Here is a 25,749-nt window from a genome sequence, read left to right as displayed (position 1 = left end):
TTAAACCTGGGATCAGTCTCATGGCCCATTCTGGTTCCTGCTTCTCTTCCTGATGACTAATTAACTCCAATTAAACACTGAGAAGACTGAAGACACTGTTTTCAGTCCCTGCTCCAATCTCCATTTCCCAGATACCAACTCCATCCCTTTCCCTGGGAACGGTCTGAGATTAAACCAGTCTGTTCACAACCTCGGTGTCACATTTGATCTCGAAATGAGCTGCTGACCTCATGTCTGTGCCATTACTAAGATCGCCTGTTTCCACCTCCGTAATATCACCCGACCCCACCCCTGTCTCAGGAGTGTCTCATCTGCTGCTGAAACCCTTATCACAGCCATTTTTACCTCCAGACTTGACCATTCCAACACACTCCTGGCTGGTCTCCCACATTCTGCCCTCCGTAACCTTGAAGACATCCATATTTTTGCTGTCTGTGTCTTCACTCACAGCTAGGCCCATTCCCTGACCTTCCTTGGCTCCCGTTCAAGGAGCGACTCGATTTTAAAAATCTCATCCTTGTTTTCAAATCCCCCAATGGCCTCCTCTCTGTGGCTCCTGCAGACCCACAACCCTCTATGATATCTGCACTGCTCTAATTCTAGCATTCCCTGTTTTAATTTCTCCACCATTCGTGTCCGTGCCTTCAGTTCCCTCGACCCCAAGCTCTGAGATTCTCTCCCTCTGTCTACCACACTTTCCCCCTTTAAGACAACTTAGTATTAATAAAAAAAGACATTCTGTCAAAACATTTTATCTTGTACTCATCAGGATAGAGGGAAGAATACCAAATTTCAAAAATTATCAGTCAGGCTTGTAATGTGTCTCACTTACACTTGCTAGAAGCTACATATGTTCATCCACAGGGACCTGGCCTCTGCAGGCAGAAGGAACAAGTCCAGGCACGGGGTCTTTTGTGGAGTTAAACAAAAGCAGAGGGGATGACAGCTCCTGGCTGTATTGTCCATGGCAACAACCAATCAGAGCCGACAGGCCAACCAATCAGCACCCTTTTCTCGTGCAGTATAAATTGTGGTTCCCTTTGAAATTTGGGATTCTTGCGTCTGTCCTGGTGAGTGCAACAGGAAAAGCTTTGACAGCTTGTCTCTTTTTTCAGTAATAATCAAATTCTGTACAAACAAGTGACTATTTAAGTATTTTGGTCACCTCCTTCTGTGTCTGAATGTTATACTTTATTTTATAATTTCCCTGTGAAGCTCACTGGGATGATTTATGATGTTAATAGAAGCTGTTGTTGTTTCTGACTGTTACCCTGATCTCCTGTTTTACAACAACCCATTGATTTCACACCAAACTCTATCTCTGATTTATTGTCCCTCCTGCGGGTCATTCATCCGGGCCTGCAGCCTCTGTAAAGATGGCGCCCACGCATGCTCCCTGTTGGACATTGCCCGCTATAAAGATGGTGACCACACATGCGCTCTGCTGCTCCTTGCCCCCTATAAAGATGGTGACAGCACATGCGCTCTGCTGCTCCTTGCCCCTATAAAGATGGTGACCGCACATGCGCTCTGCTGCTTCCTGCCCCCTATAAAGATGGTGACCGCACATGCGCTCTGCGGCTCCTTGCCCTCTATAAAGATGGTGACCGCACATACGCTCTGCTGCTCCTTACCCCCTATAAAGATGGTGACCGCACATGCGCACTGCTGCGCCTTGCCCCTATAAAGATGGTGACCGCACATGCGCTCTGCTGCGCCTTGCCCTCTATAAAGATGGTGACCGCACATGCGCTCTGCTGCTCCTTGCCCCCTATAAAGTTGGCGGCCGTTAACTCGGGCCTACTTCCGGAGAAATTGCCTAATCTGTGTTTGGAAGGATGGTTCCTTATTGAGGGTTTAGGACAGAGACCGTGAATTCATAAAGCCTCCCAACTCACCCGCCAGCCCTATCTATGCTCACGGGCTTTTTTTCCAGCTCTCAGTCCGCACTCGCTCTTTGTAAATCCCGCATTTTAAATCCGCTCGCTCCAGTTCTCCTCACGCCTGATTTCACGCGCTACACATGCTCCAGCTGACAATGATTGACGGTAGCTCCGGACCAATAGGGACAGGGGGCGGGCCTGGAGGACCAGCGGGAGCGGCTGTTCCTCCGGCCAATCGGAGTGAATGAGGGGCGTGGCCGGGCTTGAATTGGAGCATGCGCAGCGCGGGTGGGGATCGGTATCAAGGCGGCCGGGTTGAAAGTCCAGCGGTTGAGAAAGGGCCGAGTGCAGGAGAGGAATGGAGCCGGAGGGTGGACTGGGAGGGTTCACAAACACCCGGTGTAGGACTCCAAACCCGGATTACAAACTCCCGGAGCCCAGTTTACACCCAGTGCTTGGAAACTCCTTTTACAGGGGGTTAGAAGGGGAGGATTTACACACAGCAAACTCCATCCCAGAGAAATGTTTGTCTCTTAATTTCTATCCTGGACTGACAGGGGTGGATTTTTATAATGTCCTTTGTACAGGATTTTCAATGGGACGGATTTGCAGATGGGAAACTCAAACCAAACTTCACATCAAGATCTAACAGAGTCACTCGATTCCTCAGGTCCTGAATATCATCGGACTTTGACTGTGGAAGGAAAAAGGTTTGTTCTGTTTGTGGGAAAAGCACCGACATTTTCAAAATCCTGGTTAGACTGCACCTGAACCACTGTAATAAAAATAAATAATGCTGGAAGTACTCAGCAGGCCTGGCAGCATCTGTGGAGAGAAACAGAGTTAATGTTTCGAGTCAACATGAAATTTCATCAGGACAGGAATACTGTGTTCAGTTCTGGGCATCACACTTTAGGAAGGATAGAACATATTGGCCTTAGTGGGAGAGCAGTGCAGATGTACCTGAATAACAACTGAACTCCAAGGGTTAAATTATGAGGAGTGGTCAAACAAATGCATCAGAGTAATTACAGCACAGATAGAGGCCATTCAGCCCACTGAGTCAATGCCAGCTCTCTGTAGAGCAGTCCAGTCTGTCTCATTGCCCCGCTGTGTCTTCAACCCCCTGCATGTTTATTTCTCTTAAATGCTGGTCCAATTTAATTTTAAAGCATTTATCATGTCTGCTTCCAGCCTGCTCGTAGGCAGTGAGTTCTGGGTTATTACCACATGTTGTGTAAAATATTCCTCCCTGCATTTGCCCTGTATCTTTTGCCCATAACCTTGAATCTGTGTCCCCCTAATCTTTGTACCATCACCAGATGGAAACAACATTTTCTTTGTCCACCTTATCTTAACCTGTCACAATCTTGTTCACCTCTATTCAATCTCCCCTCAACTCTGTAACTCCAAGAAGAACAACTTCAGATTCTCCAATCTCACTTTGTAACCGAATTCCCTTCTTCCTGGAACCATTCTGGTAAATCTCCTCCGCATCCTCTCAAGGACCCTCACCCCTTTCCTAAAGTGTGGAGACCAGAACTGGATGCAATACTCCTGTTGTGACCTAACCAGAGCTTTATGACGGGTCAGCTTATTTTCCCTGTGTTTATACACATTAAATCTGCTTTTGAAGCCCACGATCTCATATATTTTGCGTACTGCTCTCTCAATATGTCCTTTCGCCTTCAAATGTGTATGCACATCAACCCCAGGTCCCCCAGTCCCTACACACCCTTTAGGACTGTACCATTGAGTACCCTATTCATTCTGCCAATATTCATCATCTCACGGCGAGGTTTGTATTCCCTGGAATTTAGAAGTTTGGGGAGGATTTTCTCGAAGTTTTCATGATATAAATTGGACATGGTGTGGTAGATAGAAGGGAACAATTTCCATTGGTTGGGGAATCCAGGACTGAGGAACATAGTCTAAAACTTAGAGCCAGAACTTTCAGGGATGAGATTAGGAAAATCTTCTTCAGAAAAAGTTGGGAGAAGTTTGGAATTCTCTTCCTGAATTAGCAGTTCATGCTTGATCAATGTTCAGTTTCAATCTGGCATTGATAGATCCTTCCTAACACAAGGTATAAATCAAGGGACAGGAGACAAAGGGTCACAGATCAGCCGTGATCTGATTGCATAGTGGGACAGACTCGAGGGGCTAAATGGCCAACTCCTAGAATCATCGAAACTTAGAGCACAGAAGGAGGCCATTCAACCCTTTGTGCTTGTGCTGTCTCTTTGAAAGAGCAATTGTATTCGTCCCACACACCCACTTTCTATTTGTAACCCTGTAAGTTCCTCAATCCCAAATCCCTGTCAACTCCCTTTTAAAATTCCTGATAGAATCAGGTTCCAGCACCTTTCCAGGTAGAATGTTCCAGATCCTGACAACTCACTGTTGGTGCAGAAACTGCTGAACTCGATGTTGAGTGTGGAAGGTTGTAAAGTGCCGAATTGAAAGATGAGCTGCTGTTCCTCGAGTCCCCATTGAGCTTCATTGAAACACCGCAGGAGGCCAAGGACAGAGAGGTCAGAGTGGGAGTGGGGCGGAGAATTAAAATGACAAGTGACCGGAAGCTCAGGGTCAAGCTCACAGACTGAACGGAGGTTGTTCCACAAAGTGATCACCCAATCTGTGTTTGGTCTTCCCAATGTAGAGCAGACCACATCATGAGCAGTGAATACAGTAACTAAACTGCAAGAAGTACAAATAAATCACTGTTTGGTTTCATCTTGCGCAACCTTGAGAACAGCCCGACAAGAGATACTTTACTTGAAGAATAAAGGTTAAAATATAATTACATTGTCTATCTCAGGGTGTAATCCAAGAACACCACCTTGTATTTACAGGAAGGGTTGTGGGGCTGGAGGTGGTTAGAGATACTGAGGATCCGGTTGACATTGTCTATCTCACCAGTGTCAAATTCATTTTCCATGGTGGCTCTGATCCAATATCCTGACACTGGGTGAGGGCCACATTCAGCAGAATTTATAAAAATGGAACTAGATACAAATAAACTATATCAGTATTTACTGACACCTTCGTTTTATTTATTGTTCCTGCTGCTCCCGGTACCCGGCATCTCTTCGCTTGAACCATCACATCAACACTCGGGGCAAATGACTGGGCTGAGGCCTGTCTCAGATAAAAACACGAGGACCACTTGTCACCACAGAATCTGTCGCAGAAAAACGGAGTGAACACTCAGAACCTGGAGGTTTGTCTAGGAAGTCTTTATTAAAGTCGTGATATCACGGAGAGCCTAGTTGCATACAACGGAGCGAACCAGTCTCTGCCTAACAAAAACAGAATTACCTGGAAAAACTCAGCAGGCCTAGCACCTCTTTACACACATAGATAAAGCAAAAGATTCGTGACAGAAACTTGGGCAATTACAATAGTTTCAAATGGTTTCAAAAAATAGCAATCAGTGTTAATGGTTTCACGATTAGACAGGACAATGTCAATGGTTTAGCAAATAGACAGGACAATGTCAATGGTTTAGCAAATGGACAGGACAATGTCAATGGTTTAGCAAATGGACAGGACAATGTCAATGGTTTAGCAAATAGACAGGACAATGTCAATGGTTTAGCAAATAGACAGGACAATGTCAATGGTTTAGCAAATAGACAGTGATAATTGGTTACATATCCTGGGCAATGCACACTCACAATAGTTTTTTTCTCTTAGATTTTGCCACCGTATCTGACATCCGGAGCCCCTTAGTCTGGGAAGGTAGCACTGGCCCTTTGATTTGCTAATTTATGTGCTGGCTGCGTGACTGTTTGGGGACAGTCTACAGTAAATTACATTATACATGTATTTTAAGTTTATTTCTCTCACAAATATAGGTGTATTTTATTTCATTCACAATTGTATGTGTATTTTATTTCATTCACAATTATACGTGTATTTTATTTCATTCACAATTATATGTGTATTTTATTTCATCCCCAATTACACACATATTTTATTCCTCCACTGTCCCTCCTTGTTAATCTTTTCTTTTAGATTAACACCAGTGAGGAATAATATCTTCATCATCATACGGGGGTTCATAACCATGAGGAAAAGGCCGGTCCCTGGCGGGGTAAACTTTCTCTCCCCACCAGTGGGCTTCGCTGGGGCCAGTGCGCATCATTTGGGGAATGATTGGGGCACCCCCTAATCCAGTGGAGACACTATTGATAATCTGGGAGCAGCAAATCCGTAAAGTAACACACGCACAGCACCCTATGATACATGCTACGACTATCCCAATTAAAAAGTATAGCAACCAACTTCCTCAACCAGAAAACCAACCTAGTATTGTAGACCACTGAGAATCTTTTTTATAAAAATCGCTCGAACTTTCCCCAGCCTTCTTTATTTCTTGTACCTTGTCCATGACATGCTTTCCAAAGTCAGTGATATTTTCAGAGACATCGGGGACTGAAGTGCAGCACTCTGAGCCTATCATAGCACAAGTGCCACCTTTTTCAGCTAGAAGGAAGTCAAGGGCCATCCTGTTTTGTAATACGGTTAGGCGTAATGCTATCATTTCAGTGGTGCTGGCTGAGATCTGCTTCTGTGTTTTAATCAGAGCATCAGCCGTTGAATTAGCGACTTTTTCAAGCGCAGCTGCCAGGTTGATAATTTCACGTGAATTACGAGCTGATCCATAAGGGGGCAAAGCAATCATCCAGAATCGTTCAGATTCCGAGATGCCACGGCGATGTAGGCGCCAATGTGGGTGCATATCTGATTTACCTATATGGCGAAGATAGGGATTTAAGTATGCTAGGTAGCAACAGCCACTCCAGGTGGGAGTGGTTTTGTTCTTTTCCGAATTTCCTACAGACATGTTAGAGAAAAAGGACAGCTGAGGCATCCCAGGCAACCAGGGGTAAGCTTTATCTCCACAAAGCCAATATGTACCATTAAGAGGGTCTGGTGGATGTTCAGCACCGGCGGGCTTTCGGACAGATAGGTCAAAGATGTATGATACTGTAGTATGACAGGAGCTTCATCCCAGATCATAAGTGCTCAGTGTAAGGTTGGAACACCAGCAGGTGGCGTTTACCGGCTCTAACGGGGGTCTAATTCTAATCCCATGTTCTGTGTAGTTCCACCCATTGGCAGGTGGAGAGCGACGGAACCAACCCCGAAACATATTGTGCTGCGGTGTTACAATATCCAAAGTTCGAACGTCAGCATACTCAGTGTCATTTAGAGGAACAGCACGCCAATTACCCATCTCTCTCCCATGTTGGGGAGTCTGGGCACATATCCTACAGGCACCCTGACCTACTTCTCTAGCATAGGTGCGGCATAGAGACAAAAAGGTGTTTGGGTGAGGGTCCCTTGGGCATACTCTGCGGAATATAACAAATAACAATATCCTATACATAATGAAGTTAAATCACTTAGTAACAGTTGCTATACTGTCGCCAGACAATGTTTTTTACAGCGGGTGACATGGATCCAGTCTTCCTTCCCTTCAAAGCTGACCGAGCTGTTAGCAACACGAGGTAGGGTCCTTTCCACCTAGGAGAAAGAGAGTCTTTATTTAGATTTTTTACATACACTTGATCACCTGGCTGGAAGTTGTGTATAGGAGTATCTTCTGCGGTCACCTGAGCCCACCTTACTCTCTCATGCAATTCAGCTGCAGTTTTGCATAGTGCTTGGGCGTAAGCCAAAGTCTGTTCATCGTTCCAAACTAAGGCTAATTTTTCGGCACATACAGGGGGCTGGGCTCCAGTAGTCATAGGATGTCCCATAAGAGCTTCATGGGGCGTTATTCCAGTGGCTCTATTGTTTCTATTTCGCATAGCATAAAGCACTACTGGGAGTGCTTCTGGCCACCGGAGTTTATTATCCTGACAAACTTTAGACAGGGCGTTTTTAAATTCCCCATTTACCCTTTCTACCATCCCTGAGGACTTTGGCTGGTAGGGAATATGCAATTCCCACTGAAATCCCATAACCTGCGCTAAGTCTTTTACTATCTCTCCGGTAAAGTGAGTCCCTCGGTCACTATTTATTCCCATAGGTATTCCGTATCTAGGTATTATTTCTTTCCACAATATTTTCACTACCGTTCGAGCATCATCTTTTCGTGTGGGATAAGCTTCGGGTGAACATGTCCACTATCACTAGCATATACTTATATCCCAAGGCCGGGGGCATATGTACAAAATCAATCTGTAAATTTTCGAAGGGTATCTTGAGCATCGGGAGGTGATCATACTTGGCTGCTGGCCCTTTGTTATTCTGCTGGCAAATTGAACAAGAGCGAGTGATTTTTTGTATGGTTGGGGTTATGCCTGGCGCAAACCATTGTTGGTTAATCGCATGTTGCATCCCTCCTTTGCTCATGTGTGCCTGTGCATGCACTAGGCAATACAGGGGCAAAAACAGACTTCGGGGACGGACCACCCGTCCATCCGGATGAAACCAAAATCCTTCCTTAGTACTGCATTGTGCCCGTTCCCATGTCCGCTTTTCCTGTTGAGTAGAGTTTTGTTGCGCTATCTGTAGTTCAGAAGACTCTAAAACAGGGATGGGAGGGTGGCTGGAGACGCGGAGAGCTTGCAGGAGAGGTACTTGTGCGGCAGCTACTCCTTTGGCTGCCTGGTCAGCGCGGGCATTTCCTTTGGAGACATCATCAGTTAAATTAGTGTGTGCTTCACATTTAATAATTGCCAGGTGCTTGGGCAATTGAATTGCTTCGAGGAGGTTTAATACAAGTTGGGAATGCTTGATGGACTTTCCCGCTGATGTAATAAAACCCCGATTTTTCCATATCTGTCCGAAATCATGCACAACACCAAAGGCATAGCGGGAATCGGTGTAAATATTGGCTGCCTGATCACCGGCCAGGATGCAGGCTCGGGTGAGGGCAAAAAGTTCCGCTGCCTGCGCTGAAGTGCCAGGGGGCAATGCATAGGCTTCCACAGTGCAGTGCGCGTCCACGATGGCATAACCGGCGAGGAGTAAATAGTCTCTTGGTCGATGAGAAGAGCTGTCAGTGTAAAAGATAACATCCGGATCGAGCAGGGGGTCTATCCACAGATCCACCCTGGGGGAAGTGGACTGTTCGACCACTGTGAGGCAGCCATGCTCTGCATCGGTTGAGGGCTCCGGCACAAAGGTGGCAGGATTATTGCAGGCGATCGGCGGTAAGTATAATAGGGGTGTGATAGCAAAATTACTCCGTATCCCATACATCGTGAGGCAGTAAAATGTTGTGTAGCGGCGGAGTTTAAAAGTAACATGACAGCATGGGGTACTCGCACCTGACAAGGGTGGTCGAGGACCAACGGTAAAGACTTTTCGACCATGGCAGCGGTGGCTGCGATGGCACGGAGACAAGCAGGCATTCCCAGTACTACAGCAGGGAGAGCCGTAGAGTAGTAAACAACTGACCTCCTTCCTCCTCCATGGTACTGTGTAAGCACTCCCATGGAGATTCCTTCCTTCTCACAGACGTGCAACTGAAAAGGGCGCGCATCGTTAGGTAGCCCCAAAGCCGGGGCTGTTGTTACAGCTGTCTTGAGGGCTCGGAATGCTGACTCCCGTTCTGGAGTCCATTGAACGAGTGCGGGTGCTTCTTTCAGAGTAGCAGCATGGAGGACAGCATCATGCAGGCGATAATCGGGTATCCATTGTCGACAATAGCCAACCGTGCCTAGAAAAGAAAGGACTTCCTTTTTAGTCTTCGGAGGGGGTATTCGTAGGATAGCCTGTACTCGCTCAGGTCCTATTTGCCGAGTTCCAGCCTTCAAGGTGAATCCCAGGTACTGGACTTGTGACTGGCAGAACTGTAGTTTAGACCTCGATACCCTGTGGCCTCTTGTAGCTAAGAATTGGAGCAAAGTCACTGAGTCCTCTACACCGTCCACCAGGGTAGGTGAGGCCACTAAAAGGTCATCTGCATATTGTATCAGGGTAGAGTTTCCATTCAGACAGCATTCTTCCAAATCACATTTCACAGCAGCTGCATACACAGCGGGGCTCTCTGTATACCCTTCGGGAAACCGTGTCCAGGTATATTGTCGTCCTTTATATGTAAAAGCAAACAAATACTGGCTATCCAGGGCGGAGAGGGATAGAGAAGAATGCAGAACACAAGTCAACTACAGTGTAGACCGCAGCTTCAGACGGGATAGAATCACATTTACATCGGGCACCACCGGGGCTATGGGAATCACAATGTTATTTACAGCTCGCAAGTCCTGCACAAAACGCCATTCATCTGGCCGTCCAACTTTAGGTATAGGCAGTATTGGTGTGTTACAGGTGCTGACAGTAGGCTTGAGAAGCCCTTGTTGGAGCAGGGAGTCTATGACTGATGCGATGCCTGCCTCAGCTTCAGGGGTCAGTCAGTACTGTCGAATGCAGGGCAGCACAACATCCTTTCGTAGTATGACAAGGTGGCCCGGGGCGGTGAGCACTCGGCCTACATGAGTATTGTGCAGGGCCTACAAATCGCTATTGATTATGTCCAAGGCTGGAGGGCCAATGAGGCTGGGCTGCTCAGGGGGCTGCTGCCGCTGAAATTCAGCAAGAGGGTCGATTAACTGACAGGAAATACCAGGGAGGTATATTCTACCCTCAGCAGGTCCAAACCACTCAAAAGATCCAATGCATTCAGAGGTAGAGGCCGACTGTAACCGTTTAATCATGGGATCTATGTGCTTTGCCAGGAAGAGGGGCGATTAGCGAGTGTCAAGTGGGGCTTGAATCAAGGTCCATACGGAACAGGGGCTGCTGCTCTGTGGTTAGGTGCACCGGGACGCCTGTGCCCGCTTCCCCGAAATAAATGTAGCGGTCGGGGCTGACGGAGGTTAACTGTCCTGCAAGAGCATTGGCCTTTTGGTGATACTCAGGGTCATCTGTCATTGTAATCCACACAGTACAGTGTAAGCGAGAGTAATACTGCACCACCTGTAACAGGCTTTTCAGAGTCCGAACAGGAGTTAAAAACGGCAGCTTATCAATTTCCTGCCACAAGCGGCCCATCTTTGCCGCATAAGGGTTACCCTCAAGTTGCCAGCAGTATAAGGTCGGTTCGGGCTCAGCTTCGGGGGTAAGGAGTAGGGACATTAGCTGATGGGTCTGGGGCGAGGGTACCTCCGTATACATACCCTGAGGGGTACAGTAGATAGTGTCTCCTAATTTGCACAGGGTCTGGCGTCCTAGCAGGGGTAAGGGAGTGGTTGCTGATACTATCAATGTCTCCTCTACACGGTTGTCTTTTAATGATAAAACAACCCGTTTCGATAGGGTCTATGATAAAGGAACCCCAGACACTCCCACAGTCACTACCCTGTTCTGACTAAGGGGCAATCACAGGGAGGGGGGTACAGAGGACAGGGTAGCGCCAGTGTCCACCAAGGCTCGTAAATGTGTATCTCCTATTCTAAGGGTTACCATAGGTTGTGCTTCCGAGCCTTGGGAAAGTGATATAACCTCCCCTGGGCCCCGCTAATTTTGTGGAAAAGGGTTATTATAAGTAAAGGAGGGAACCGCGGTTATCGGCTGCCTGGGTGGCATAGCAGGCTCCTTGGGGGGAGTAGATGGGCAGTCCCTGGCCCAGTGCCCTTTTTTCCCGCATTTACGGCAAATGTCTTGGGATTTGTCCTGTCTCAGACCCCTAGCCTGTCCCTTACATCTGCCCTATTCTTGACGATAGAATTGGGTTTTTTGTTGTTTGGGGTGCTCCCGGGGGCTAGCAAACAGTCCCTCACGGTCCATATTGACCAAGGTAGTGGTAATTTCGGACCAGCGCATAGTTTGCCAATTTAGATTTCGCATCTTAAAGGCCTGGGCATGTTGGGTTCAACAGTTCAGCAGCGTCTGAATAGCCAAGGGCCCGTTGCCCTCCAAGGGAACACCTGCATACTCTTCCCAGGTATTATGGAACCTGGCAATAAAATCAGGGGCGCCCTCATCTTTCTTCTGCAAACACCGAGTTACTTCCCTCAGGCCCCCATGTCTCTGTGCTGCCCCCATAATTGCAATACGTCCCCTCCCTCGTAACCAATGCTCTAAACTTTCATTTCCCATGTCAGCTTGATCATCATCGGACCGCCAATCCCCATTTTCCTCAGGTGGCACCGGAATGTGGCCCAGGAGCTGCCATAAGCAAATTTTAATAAGGCTTGTAAGTCGCCTGGAAGGGGTGGATAAATTGCACACATTTGCTCCAACCAATTGAGGAAGGCTGCGGGACGCTTAATGGGGTTGGGTGCCTCGGCTATCATGGTGCGAGCCTCAGCTGGGGTCCAAGGTTTAAGTACGGCCATGTCTCCAATCATTATTTTAGGGGCCTGAAATGCATGAGAGGCAGAGTCAGCTGCTATCTGTCTAGAGAGGCTTCGTGTGATGGCTCCATTTAGCCAAGTCACTTTCTTACTTTCACTATCAGATTCCGACCCCCTGAATCGGGAAGGGTGTTTACGCTTGTCGTCAGTTGGGACGGGATTTGATGGTCCCGGACCCGCTTCTGCCTCTGCTCCAGCTTCCGCACCTGGTCTCGCCACTCTATTAGACTGTCTCCAAGCCGCTACCATCTCTATTAGTTCTTCTGTCAGGGTATCAGGGAGAGGAGGCTGACAAGGGCTGTCAGAAATGGGCGACATGAGTCTAGGGTACTGGGGATAAGGCCCCAGTAGTCCGCAGTTAGTGGGATAAGGCGGAGGGGCAGAGGGGTTTTCAGGCTCTGGAGCGGGAGTTTTCTCCTTTAGGGTGGTATCAGGGGTACCCCCTCGGTTGGTCGGGGTCTCATTATCAGAAGCCAAACCCTCCTGTTTACTCTTTTGTTTGGGGGGCTGATGCCGCTTTGCTACCTCCATCCATTTTTCAAAACAACCCAGCATATAATTAAAATCCCAAGTAGGATCTCCGGCCCCATTCGCAACTCCATCCCACCAGGTCTGGATGAGGGGTATTTTCAAACTGCCGCCATACGGCCATTCCCCTTGTGTCCAGCCCATATAAGTCACTACTAAAAGGCACCGCATACCTGTCATCTCCCGTTTCTGTTAATACAACGTCGGCTGACGACCCCGGAGGGACCAGCGGATCTCGTACCTTCTGCCGAGCCCTGGTTACCATTTTCATGCATTTTTCCGTTCTCTTGCCCATCTTCAAAGTTCCCGATTTGGGTTCTGGCTTTGGTCTGTTTTTGAATTCCCGTGGAGCCGGAGATGCGGCAGATGCCTCTCTGCTGCCACGATTTCCCATTTTATCTGGAAAGGAAACACAATTCAACAGCGCAGTGTGTTTTGCCTACCTATGCGCCCACCGGTGTTTAAGAATTCCTCAACAATACCTCCAAATCCTTGGGTCTTTCAAATCTTTTCGGTCGGTAGCTACCCTTTTTCAAGCACTCCCCCTTTCAGCTAGGATGCTTGTTCATCCCCCTTTCACCTCTCCAACTTAAGAGGCCACCTCTCCAACTTAAGAGGTAGCTGGGACGCTATTTAACTGCACTCCCCCTTTCAGCTAGGATGCAGTTCGTATTCTCACCAATTTAGGAGAGTCTCTCCCTTTCTCCGCGAGGGTTCTTTTTCAAAGATCCGATGGTCCAGGTTTTCAAATACCTCTCCAACTTAAGAGGCCACTGGACTTCAGTCGGATCCCATCCTCGTCTCCATCTGTCGCGGAAAAACGGAGTGAACACTCAGAACCCAGAGGTGTGTCTAGGAAGTCTTTATTAAAGTCGTGGTTTTTTTTTTCTTGCAAAAATATACTTTATTCATAAAATATCTTCAACCACATTCCAAACCATTTCAAAAACACCATTACAAAGGTACAATCAGGTTCAACTTTTACAACGTGTATCACCAGGTGCATCAGAACAAACAATATTACAATCATTTGCAGACATTCATTTTGAGCTGTACAGCCCGAGGGGATTTAAACAGTTCCCAGTCCCTCGGTGCGCTGTGGCAGAAAGTTCTTAGGCAGCGACCCTTCCCCATTGCGCCTTTGCAGCGGCTGCCCCAAGCTTTAGTGCGTCCCTCAGCACGTAGTCCTGGACTTTGGAATGTGCCAGTCTGCAACACTCGGTCGGTGACAACTCTTTGCGCTGGAAGACCAACAAGTTTCGGGCAGACCAAAGAGCGTCTTTCACCGAGTTGATGATCCTCCAGCTGCAGTTGATGTTTGTTTCAGTGTGTGTCCCTGGGAACAGCCCGTAGAGCACAGAGTCCTGTGTCACAGAACTGCTCGGGATGAACCTCGACAGCAACCACTGCATCTCTCTCCAGACCTTCTTTGCAAAGGCACAATCTACAAGGAGGTGAACAACGGTCTCTTCCCCACCACAGCCACCTCGAGGGCAACGTGCTGAGGGGGTGAGACTCCTGGCGTGTAGGAAGGATCTGACGGGGAGGGCCTTTCTCACCACCAGCCAAGCCACGTCTTGGTGCTTGTTGGAAAGTTCTGGCGATGAGGCATTCTGCCAAATGACTTTGACAGTCTGCTCGGGGAACCATCCCACAGGATCCACCCTCTCCTTTTCCCTCAGGGCCTCTAAGACGTTACGTGCTGACCACTGCCAGATGGACTTGTGGTCAAAGGGGTTTTTCTGCATAAATTTTTCCACGAGGGACAGGTGGTACGGCACGGTCCAACTACTTGGACCGTTCCGCGGCAGCGTGGCCAGACCCATCCTTCGCAACACCGGGGACAGGTAGAACCTCAGCACGTGGTGACACTTGGTGTTTGCGTACTGAGGGTCTACGCACCGCTTGATGCAGCCACACACAAAGGTGGCCATCAGTATGAGGGCGATGTTGGGCACGTTTTTTCCCCCTTTATCTAGAGGCTTGTACATCGCGTCCCTGCAGACACGATCCATTTTTGACCTCCAGATAAAGCGGAAGATGGCTTGAGTGATCGCCACCACGCAGGAGTGTGGAATGGGCCAGACCTGTGCCACGTACAGCAACAGCGAGAGTGCCTCACACCTGATGACCAGGTTCTTACCCGCAATGGAGAGGGAGCATCGCTCCCACATGCCCAGTTTCCTTTTCACCATAGACACTCGCTCCTTCCAGTTTCTAACGCATGCTCTGGTCCCTGCGAACCATATCCCCAGCACCTTCAGGCCATCAGCCCTGACAGTGAAGGGGACAAACTCCGCCCAGTTCACAGCTCAACCTACCAGCTTGCAGCTTCCTGCACCTTGACCCCGCCCGGCCCAGGTGTGGGACAGTCCAAGGTGAGTCCTTCGTGTTACCAGGACAGTGGGGGAGGGGTGACCTCCTGCCCTGTGCTGTGTCCCAAATGGTTCCATCCTCCCCTCCTCCAGGGCCCACTAAACACTGCATGCAGACGGCTGATGGACCTTGGGGATCCTCACTGACCTGCACAGGTACATTATGCTGCTCCCTGCCCCTGGTACACTCTGTAAACAAGTTGCTTTTCTTTTTTTTCTGCTGTCCCTTCGCGTAAATATCTTGTTTCATACAAGTTTTGTTTAAGAATTGTTCAATCTTGTTTAATTGCAGGGCTATGGGGCAAAGGCAGGGACGTGGCATTAGGTAAATTGTCCCTTCAGGGGCCTAATACAGACACGACTGGCTGAATGGCCTCCTTCTTTTGCTGCAACCATTCTATGATTCTCTGACTTGTCTCTATCCCGCTGCTCCATTCAAAGTGAATCCTACCTTCTGCTTTTGTCCCTGGATCCCTGTTTAACCAAGTAATTATCTCTGCCCCCATTTGTTCCTTATTTCTTTGAGTCCTAGTTTTCCTTTTTTATTTCTCTCATTTTCTTCACATTGCATTCAGATTGTTGTTATCGTGCCATTCACACCTAATCTAGAAGCAGCTTTTGTGTTTTTAATAGTCCCATTACTACTCCCTTTGACCTTGCATTATGAAGCCTTTTGTCAGTTAATCTCTCTCGCCCTGCAGCCTTTCATAGACCTTTCCTTCTGTTCCTCTTCCACCTTTCAATGGCTCACAGACCTGAAACGTTAATTCTGTTTCTCTCTCTACAGATTCTTCCAGACCTGCTGAGTGTTTCCAGTTTTTAATCTTTTCATTTCATGTTTTAAGCATTGCAGTAATTTTCGTTTCTCCATTCCAAGCACTCTACCTGACATTATTAATAATTCAATTCAGTTATTCATAAATTAATTTATCTGTACTTTATGTCTTGAAAACTGATTATTTATTGAGCTATTTATCAGTTATCAGTGTCTTTAAATGTTACAATTTCACAACTCCTCACGTTTTCCCCACACTTCCTGGCGTTAATATTAAATCCTTAGTAATCTTAAATGGAAGGGTCAGCCCAGCATTGACAGACCAGTCAGTTTAACCTCTGTGTGGGAAAGCATTTAGAAGCGGCAATTCAAGTCAAAATTAGGTCACTTGTACAATTTGTTCAGGACAATCGTGTTGAACTAAATTTCTTGAGTTTTTGATAAGGCAACAGAGAATGTTGATGAGGGTAACACGATTGATGTGCACATGAACTGCTAAACGACATTTGATACAGTGCCAAGTAACAGGCGTGTCAGCAGAGTTAAAATCCATGGGGCAGAGGCAGCATTGGCTGTGTGACAGGCAACAACATGCATGGTGAACGGTTGCTTTTTCAAATTGAGGAAAAGTATATAGTGGGATCACAAGGGGTCGGTCGTCAGAACACTGATTTCTTGATATATATTAATGATTTAGACTTGTGTGTGCAGGGCTTCATTTCAAAATTTGCAAACGACACCAAATTTTCAAGTTGAGTTCACAGTGGGGAGGATTGTGATAAACCTCAAGAGGACATAGACACGATGGTGGAATGGGCAGACAGGTGGCAGATAAAATTTCATTCAGAGAGATGTGAAGTGATTCATTTTGGTAGGAAGAACAAGGAAAGGGAATATAAAATAAAGGATACAAGTGCAAAAAGGTGCAGGAGCAGCGTCATCTGGGGCTTTATGTGCACACATTTTTGAAGATGGCAGGGCAGGCTGAGAAAGCAGTGAATAAAGCATGTGGAATCCTGGGTTTATGAATACGGGAATAAAGTACAAATCAACCAAGTTAGAATAAACCTGAATAAAACACTGGTTTGGACCCAACTGCAGCATTGTGTCCAATTCTGAGCTTTAGGAAGAATGTGAGAGTGTGGAGGAAAGATCCACAAGAGATCAGAACTTCAATTAGGTTCGGTGAAGTTGGGTTTGTTATCCTTGGAAGGGGAACCGTTTTCTTGCATCTTTTCTGGACCCTCTGTCTTCACTTCCTTCCGAAATTGTAGCCATTCAGTGGCGGTGATGTTAAAAACTTTCTTTCATGGAATGTGGGCAGGGACAGCATTTGTTGCTCTTGAAGCAAGTGCTTGCCACACCATTTCAGAGGGTTATTAAGAGTAACCACATTTCAGTGTGGATCTGGAGTCACATGTAACACCAGGTAAGGACGGCAGATTTCCTTCCTGAAAGGACATTAGTGATCCAGGTGGGTTTTTATGACAATCGACAATGGCTGAATTGTCGCCCTTATTGAGACTCGCTTTCAATTCCAGATTTAATAATTGATTTTTAATCCCACCAGCTGCTGTGGTGGGATTTAAACCACTGTCCCCAGAGCATCAAGCTGGTTTTCTGGATTATTAGTCCAGTGACATCCCCACTGTGGTACCATCTCCCCCAATATATATTTTTATTTATTTTTAGCTAACAGTTGAGTATTTGTCAGTGTTTTGATCCATGTGGTTTCTATTCTGAGTTTCAGACAGTTTCTGTGCCAAGTGGACGAGGTGTTTAAAGTTCATTCATTTGCCCCTTTTCCATCTCCAGGTCCGGGAAAGACACAGAGAATAATGTCCCCTCATTAAGTATCTATTGATGATACTGAGATGGACAATTCCCACTCCCCATCTTTCCGGTGGATAATGGATGTTCTGTTACATTTATGTTTCCCTCTAATTTGATCACTAATTTTATTGAGTTTTTATATATTTTTTTCCCCAAAACCCAGACCCAGGGTAACGGCCGCCATCCTGTTTCAGCAGGGAGCAGGGCGCATGCGCGGCCTTCTTGTGGATGTAACAGTGTGTGAGTCCATGGGACATTTACATATTCAGGGTGAGAGTTGCTGATCCTCAACCTCTGGCGATACTTCAGCCCCACAATCCAAATCTCTGGCTGCCCAGTGTAACGGGCAGGGGGCGGGGTGGGGGGGGGAGGGGGGGTGGTTATTAAATCAGAGAATCTTCTCCTGTAACTGTTCATGGGCCTGTTTAACACAGGGATTTCTAGGATGGGACTGGTCACATTGGCTGCCGACCTCTCTTCCATGGTCTTGTCTGTGCTCGGGTGTCCCTGGTGAGGGAACATGCAGTATCCACCGGTACGCTTGATACCTCACACAACCGGTGGGCACCTCGGGGTACAGAGTGTCTCATAGACACTGGAAACAACATCCTGGTTTATTTAGGAAGGCTCCCTTTGCTTTTGCTGGGACTTTGTTGCTGATCTGAATTTCATTCAGTTTGATTGGACCACATGTTTGGGTGAATAATGTACCAAAGAAACTCGAATTTTCTGCTTTGAATTTCTATCCTGTACTTAGATTGAATATTTTTGTAAACTCCTTTTACGGGGTACAAGAGGGAGATAATTTGCTGATAGGAAACTCAAACCAAACATCACATCAAGGTCTGACAGAGTCACTCGATTCAGCAGGAAACATAGAAAATAGGAGCAGGAGCAGGCCATTCGGCCCTTCGAGCCTGCTCCACCATTCATTATGATCATGGCTGATCATCCAACTCAATAACCTGCTCCCGCTTTCTCCCCATATCCTTTGATCCCTTTCGCTCCAAGAGCTATTTGTAACTCCGTCTTGAAAACATTCAAGGTTTTGGCCTCAACTACTTCCTGTGGTAGCGAGTTCCATAGGCTCACCACTCTCTGGGTGAAGAAACTTCTCCTCATCTCAGTCCTAAATGGTCTACTCCATATCCTGGTTCTGGACTCCCCCACCATCGGGAACATCCTTCCTGCATCTCCCCTGCCTGGTCCTGTGAGAATTTTATAGATTTCTATGAGATCCCGCCTCATTCTCCTGCACTCCGGCGAATTTAATCCTAACTAACTCCATCTCTCCTCATATGTCAGTCCTGCCATCCCAGGAATCAGTCTGGTAAAAATTCGCTGCACTCTCTCTATAGCAAGAACATCCTACCTCAGATAAGGAGACTAAAACTGCACACAATATTCCAGGTGTGGTCTCACCAAGGCCCCGTATAATTGCAGCAAGACATCCCTGCTCCTGTGCTTGAATGCTTTCGCTATGAAGGCCAACATACCATTTGCCTTCTTTACTGCCTGCTGCACCTGCATGCTTACCTTCAGCAACTGGTGTACGAGGTCACCCACGTCTCGTTGCACGTTTCCCTCTCTCAATTTATAGCCATTCAGATAATAATATTCCTTCTTGTTTTTGCTACCAAAGTGGATAACCTCACATTTATCCAAATTATACTGCATCTGCCATGCATTTGCCTACTCACTCAGCTTGTACAAATCACACTGAAGTATCTCTGCATCCTCCTCACTGCTCACCCTCCCACCCGGCTTTGTGTCATCTGCAAATTTGGAGATATTACATTTAATTCCCTCATCTAAATCATTGATATATATTGTGAAAAACTAGGGTCCCAGTACCTATCCCTGCGCTACCCAACTAGTCACTGCCTGCCTGCCATTTGGAAAAAGACCCATTTATTCCTACTCTTTGTTTCCTGTCTGCCAACCAGTTTTCTATACCTCTCAATACACTACCGCCAATCCTATGTGCTCTAATTTTACACGCTGATCTCTTACGTGGGACTTTTTCGAAAGCCTTCTGAAAGTCCAAGTGAACCACATCCACTGGTTCCCCCTCATCAACTCCAGTACTTTCATCCTCGAAACATTCCAGTAGATTTGTCAAGCATGATTTCCCTTTCATAAATCCACGCTGACTCTGTCCCATTCTGCCACTTTATTTTTCCAAGTGCTCAGCTATTACATCTTTTGTAATGGACTCTAGAATTTTCCGCACAACTGATGTCAGGCTGACTGGTCTATAACTCTAGACATTGGACCTGAATATCATTGATCTTTGACTGTGGAAGGAGAAATATTTGTCTTTTCTGTCTGTGGGAAAAGATTTCAAATGTCAGTGTGACTGGCAAAGCACCGAGACAGACACGCCCGAGTGAGAGTGCTCCAGTGAACTGACTGTGGAAAGAGCTTTAACCTGTTACACTATCTGAAAAAAAACATCTCACCATTCACAGCGGGGAGAAACTGTGCAAGTGTTCTGTGTGTGGACAAGGATTCAACTGATCATCCAACATGGAGAGACATGGGGACACTGACACCATGGAGAGACCGTGGAAATGTGGGGACTGTGGGTTAGGATTCAGATCCCCATCTGTGCTGGAAACTCATCAGCGCACTCACACTGGGGAGAGGCCTTTCATCTGCTCCGAGTGTGGGAAGGGATTTACTCTACTAACCCACCTCACTTCACATCAACTTGTTCACTCTGACATGAGACCTTTTTAATGTTGCGACTATGAGAAGAGCTTTAAAAGCAAAAGGAATCAGCTGATACACCAGCGAGTTCACACTGGGAAAAGGCCATTCACCTGCTCTAACTGTGGGAAGGATTCACTCAGATAAGTACCCTCACTTCACATCAACTTGTTCACTCTGACAAGAGGCCTTTTAAATGTTCTGACTGTGAAAAGTGCTTCAAAAGCAAAAAGATTCTGCTGACACACCAGCAAGTTCACACTGGGCAGAAACCATTCAACTGCTCCAAGTGTGGGAAGAAATTCACTCAACTAACCCGGTTCACATCACATCAACGTGTTCACTCTGAAAAGAAACTTTTTAAACGTGCTGACTGTGTGAAAAGCTATAAAAGCAAAATGGGTTTGCTGACACGTCAGCGAGTTCACACTGGAGAGAGGCATTTCACTTGCTCCATGTGTGGGAAGGGATTCATTCATCCATCTCTCCAGCTGACACACCAGCGAGTTCACACTGGAGAAAGGCCATTCACCTGCTTCGTGTGTGGGAAGGGATTCATTTATCCACCCTGCAGACAGAACAATGTATTCACAAGTGAATCCTGGGGTTGGATTCTGCTGTTATTGTTGCTGCAAATCACATCCAGGACTGAACCATGCTCATTCCGACAGTTGGGGTTTGTTTCTGCTGATGTTAATAATCCCTGTCACTGGGCTGGAGTTTAATATCCTGGATAAAGGTTAAATCAATCAGCTTTGTGTCAAACATTGTCGACATATTAGTCGAGGCATTGAATGCAAGAGCAAGGACGTTATGATGGAGCTGTATAAAGAATTAGTTAGGCCACATTTGATGTACTCTGTGCAGTTCTGTTTGCCGCACTATAGGAAGGATGTGATTGCACTGGAGAGGGTGCAGAGGAGATTCACCAGGATGTTGCCTGGGCTGGAGAGTTTCAGCTATGAAGAGAGACTAGATAGGCTGGGGTTGTTTTCCTTGGAGCAGAGAAGGCTGAGGGATTAACTGATAGAGGTGTACAAAATTATGAGGGGCATAGATAGGGCGGATAGGAAGACATTTTTCTCTTTAGTGGAGGGGTCAATACTCAGGGGGGCATAGATTTAAGTTAAGGGGCAGAAGGTTTAGAGGGGATTTGAGGATTTTATTTTCACCCAGACGGTGGGGTCTATCTGGAACCTGCCGGTGAAGCCTACATCCCATGAATGAATTTTAAAAGAAAGACAACGCTTTCATCCCAGAAATCAACTGAGTGAACCTTCCCTGAAATGCTTCTAATACGACTCTATCCATCCTCAAGATTACCCATAATTATGTTATCATAAGGTGCAAATGGTATGAGCTGGAACTTGGCCTTTTTTATTTTTCAATCCATTTACTAACAGAATCTGCCCCTCCCATCCCCAGATTCAGACAATGATTAACTGAGACTCAGTCTCTAATGGCGGCCTTAAAAGTGGATAAATCCCCAGGCCCAGGTGAAATGTGGGACTCAGTGCCTGAGGGAGTGGTAGAGGCAGGAACCCTCACAAGAGTTAAGAAGTATTTAGATGAACACTTGAAACACCACAGCTTACAGGGCTACGGGCCAAGTGGTGGAAAATGGATGAGAGTAGATGGGCTTTGATGATGACCACTGCAGGAATTCACCAAGGTTCCTTCGACAGCACCATCCAAACCCATGATCAATAACATCTAGAAGGATCAGGGCAGCAGATAGATGGGAACACAACCACCTGGAAATTCCCCTCCAAGTCACTCACCATCCTGAAAGGGAAATATATTGCCATTCCTTCACTGTCGTTGGTTGAAAATCCTAGAAGTCCCTTCCTAACAGCATTGTGGGTGTAGCTACACCACATGGACTGCAGTGGTTCAAGAAGGCAGCTCATCACCACCTTCTCAAGCAGAACTAGCGTTGGGCAATAAATGCTGGCCCAGCCAGCGAAGCCCATATCCCATGAATGAAGAAGAATAAACAGGGCATGAGTGATTATTGTGGCCAGTAGAATGAAACAATGTTTTAAATTATCAATACAGTAAGACCTATTCCAGATAAAAATTGTCTCTCAAACATTCAGGAAAGAATTAAACACCTTGAACATATCAAAGTGAGTCAAATTAATTTGAAGAAGGAAATAGAATCTGGATTTAGAAAATATCCACGAAGAGGATGTAGGTTAACAGAGAGCTGAAGAATCTTTAAAGTCTGTGCATAAACTTTTGTTTGAACCAGATGTAATTACAACATGTCAATAATTTAGAATTGTGTGGGATGATCAGCAGATGGGGAGGATGAATCTAAGTCGATAGTTATCACATTTTAGCGGAAAAATTTTGACATTTATTCTTGGTGGCAGCTCAAGTGTTTGTGTTACTGATTCTGATCATTCAAGTAGGTTTAGTATGTTATCTACAGTTTGTCATCAAGAAATTAGGAAAACAACCTCGTAGCTTAGAAATAGTGAGGTTAGTCAGAAATCAGTTGTGAGAAGTCAGTAAGGACATTCCCTTCTCAAGGTGGAGAGATCTGTGAGAAATAACTGTCTAATTAACCTTATAAAATCTTCAGAAATTTAATGAACATTACAGAAATAGTTCTCTCTCTCTCTCTCTTCCTTGTATAGGAAGAAAGATTCCTGGGTTGATAAACATAGGACAGCGTACCCTTATGATAACTCATCGGGATGGTCTCAGTAGTTATGGGATGGAATTTGTAGTGGTGATTGAAGACAATGGCTTTTGTCTTCAATTTTTAATTGGAGGAAATTTCTGCTCATCCAGTACTGGATGTGGGATAAGCAGTTTGATAATTTAGTAACAGTGGAGGAATGGAGAGGGATGGTGGTGAGGTAGAGCTGGGCGTTGTCAGTGTACATGTGTAAAGTAACACGGTGCTTTTGGATGACGTCACCTAGTGGTAGCATGGAGATGGGAAATAGGAGGGGGCAAAGAGACATCCTGTTTTTAGGATGGGTCAGGATGGTGGATTAAAAGGTGAGAGGGACAGTACCAGAAGAGAGTGAGACAAAACTGTGAATAATATCAGCTAACATGGAGAAGTTGGGTGATCAGTAGATCGGTGAGAGTGGGGTCAGTACAGCAGAAAGTGAGTCTCGTGGACAAGATGAGCACTGAGAGGACATGAGGGGAGATGGGAGAGAAACTGGAGAAAATGTGAGTTCAGGGTTCAATTTGTCCTGGTGGGCTAGTGGAAGGGAGGGAAGCAGCAGAGGCAGCTGATTGGATTTTCTCAATCTCAGTGACAAGGAAGCTCCATGGGTAGAATTTTACCCTTGGCGTGCGGGCTCGGTGGGGCGAGTGGGGCAGTCGGGAACCCGCCCGCTGCCTGCAATCAGGCCCGGAAGGCAATTTCATACTGGGGGCCAATTAAGGCCTGCGCTGAGTGAAACGTGAGCAGCAGTGCTCAGCCCTGCCTGTGCGGGCGGGGGGAGGAGTGCGAGCTGGGCGAGTGTGACCTTTGTGCATGCACGCGAGAGCGAGCTACATAATCTCCCTGAGTCAGAGAGCTGTCTCCGGGAGATGGATTGATTTGAAAAAGAAATTATAAATTTTATACAGGTTATGAAACATGTCCCCTCATATCACTCTGTCACATGATCAGGGAGATGTTTTTAGTTAATAAGATAAAAGCAAAATACTACAGGGCCGTACTTCTTCAAGACAGGCATTCCTGGAAGAGAAGTGTACTAAATAAGATAAAAGCGAAATACTGCAAAATACTTTTTGCAAAAAAACAAAACTCTGTCTCTCCAGAGATGCTGTCAGACATGCTAAGTTTTTCCAGCATTTTCTCTTTTTGTTTCATGTTTTTAATTCAAGTGTAAAATTTGATTTGCTTCAGGTGACCTCGTCCCGCCCGTGGATGAGGTTTCCTGATAAAGGTAAAGGCCGCTTGGTCTTTTCGCCCGCCTGCCAACCATTAGGTACGATGGGCAGCGTAAATTTGAATTTAATTAACTTCTTAGTGGCCTTACAGGCTTCTTAATTGTTGGTGAAATATTGCGGGACTGCGCGATGACGTCGGGACACTCGCCCACCGAGCGTAATTTCCTGCCCCATGAGCTCCTCACACTTGTTGTTGGAGGTGAGGAAGGAGACGGGGGTGAGGAAGAACCCTTCAAAAGTAACTAACTTGTGTCTGAGAGATTAAAAACACTTGACACATGGTGAGTTTAACACAAAGCTGATTTATTTGACTTTTATCCAGGATATTACACCCTATAACTGACCTGGAGTTTATTAACATCAGCAGAAAGAGACCCCCATGAACATGGTTCAGTCCTGGATGTGATTTCACAACAACATCTAATCAGTGTAGTTACTTGTGAACTCGCTGGTGTCTCTGTAAATGGTATAAGTGAGTGAATCCCTTCCCACACCCGGAAGAGGTGAATGGCCTCTCCCCAGTGTGAACTCGCTGGTGTCTCAGCAGATGGGATAAGCAAGTGAATCCCTTCCCACACCCGGAAGAGTTGAACGGCCACTCCCCAGTGTGAACTCGCTGGTGTGTCAGCAGATGGGATGACTGAGTGAATCCCTTCCCACACTCGGAGCAGATGAACGGCCTCTCCCCAGTGTGAACCCGCTGGTGTGTCAGCAGGCTGGATGACTGAGTGAATCCCTTCCCACACTCAGAGCAGGTGAACGGTCTCTCCCTAGTGTGAACTCTCTGGTGTACAGTGAGTTGAGATGATCGCCTGAACCCAGTCCCACAGTGAGAGCACCTGAACAGTCTCTCATCAGTGTGAATGCGTTGATGACACATCAGCGCCCCAGAGCTTTTATAGCATTTCCCGCAGTCTGGACATTGAAAGGGCCTCTCATCAGTGTGAACTCACTGGTGTCTCAGCAGGCTGGATGAGGTAATGAATCCCTTCCCACACTCAGAGCAGGTGAACGGCCTCTCCCCTGAGTGAGTTCGCTGGTGTCCTGTGAGATGAGGTGAACATCTGAATCCAGTCCCACAGTGAGAGCACCTGAACGGTCTCTCATCAGTGTGAACACGCTGATGACGCATCAGTTCCTCAGACCCTTTCCAGCACTTCCCACAGTCTGAACATTTAAAAGGTCTCTTATCAGTGTGAACTCGCTGGTGGGTCTTCAGGCTGGATGACTGTCTGAATCCCTTCCCACACTGGGAGCAGATGAATGGCCTATCCCCAGTGTGAGTGCGGCGATGAGTTTCCAGCTTAGACGGGTATCTGAATCCCTTCCCACAATCGCCACATTTCCACGGTATCTCCCTATTGTGAACGGTGCCTTTTCCTTCCATGTTCAAAATC

The 25,749-nt window shown here is 46.7% G+C and overlaps 1 protein-coding gene and 2 pseudogenes across 1 annotated transcript in view; 2 read left to right on the top strand and 1 right to left on the bottom strand.

The window, feature by feature from the left end:
• Nucleotides 1–25,749, top strand: part of LOC144673390 (uncharacterized) — a 183,105-nt gene that overhangs the window by 77,766 nt on the left and 79,590 nt on the right. The gene's annotated exons all lie outside the window — the stretch shown is intronic.
• On the top strand, nt 20,270–24,691 carry LOC144673394 (uncharacterized; annotated as a pseudogene).
• Nucleotides 24,786–25,739, bottom strand: LOC144673393 (uncharacterized; annotated as a pseudogene).

The sequence above is a fragment of the Cetorhinus maximus genome, unplaced genomic scaffold, assembly GCF_964194155.1.
Source record: "Cetorhinus maximus unplaced genomic scaffold, sCetMax3.hap1.1 HAP1_SCAFFOLD_360, whole genome shotgun sequence".
In the NCBI taxonomy this organism is placed as follows: domain Eukaryota; kingdom Metazoa; phylum Chordata; class Chondrichthyes; order Lamniformes; family Cetorhinidae; genus Cetorhinus; species Cetorhinus maximus.
Note: the sequence above shows the minus strand (reverse complement) of the source record. Positions and strands in the feature narration are given on the sequence as shown.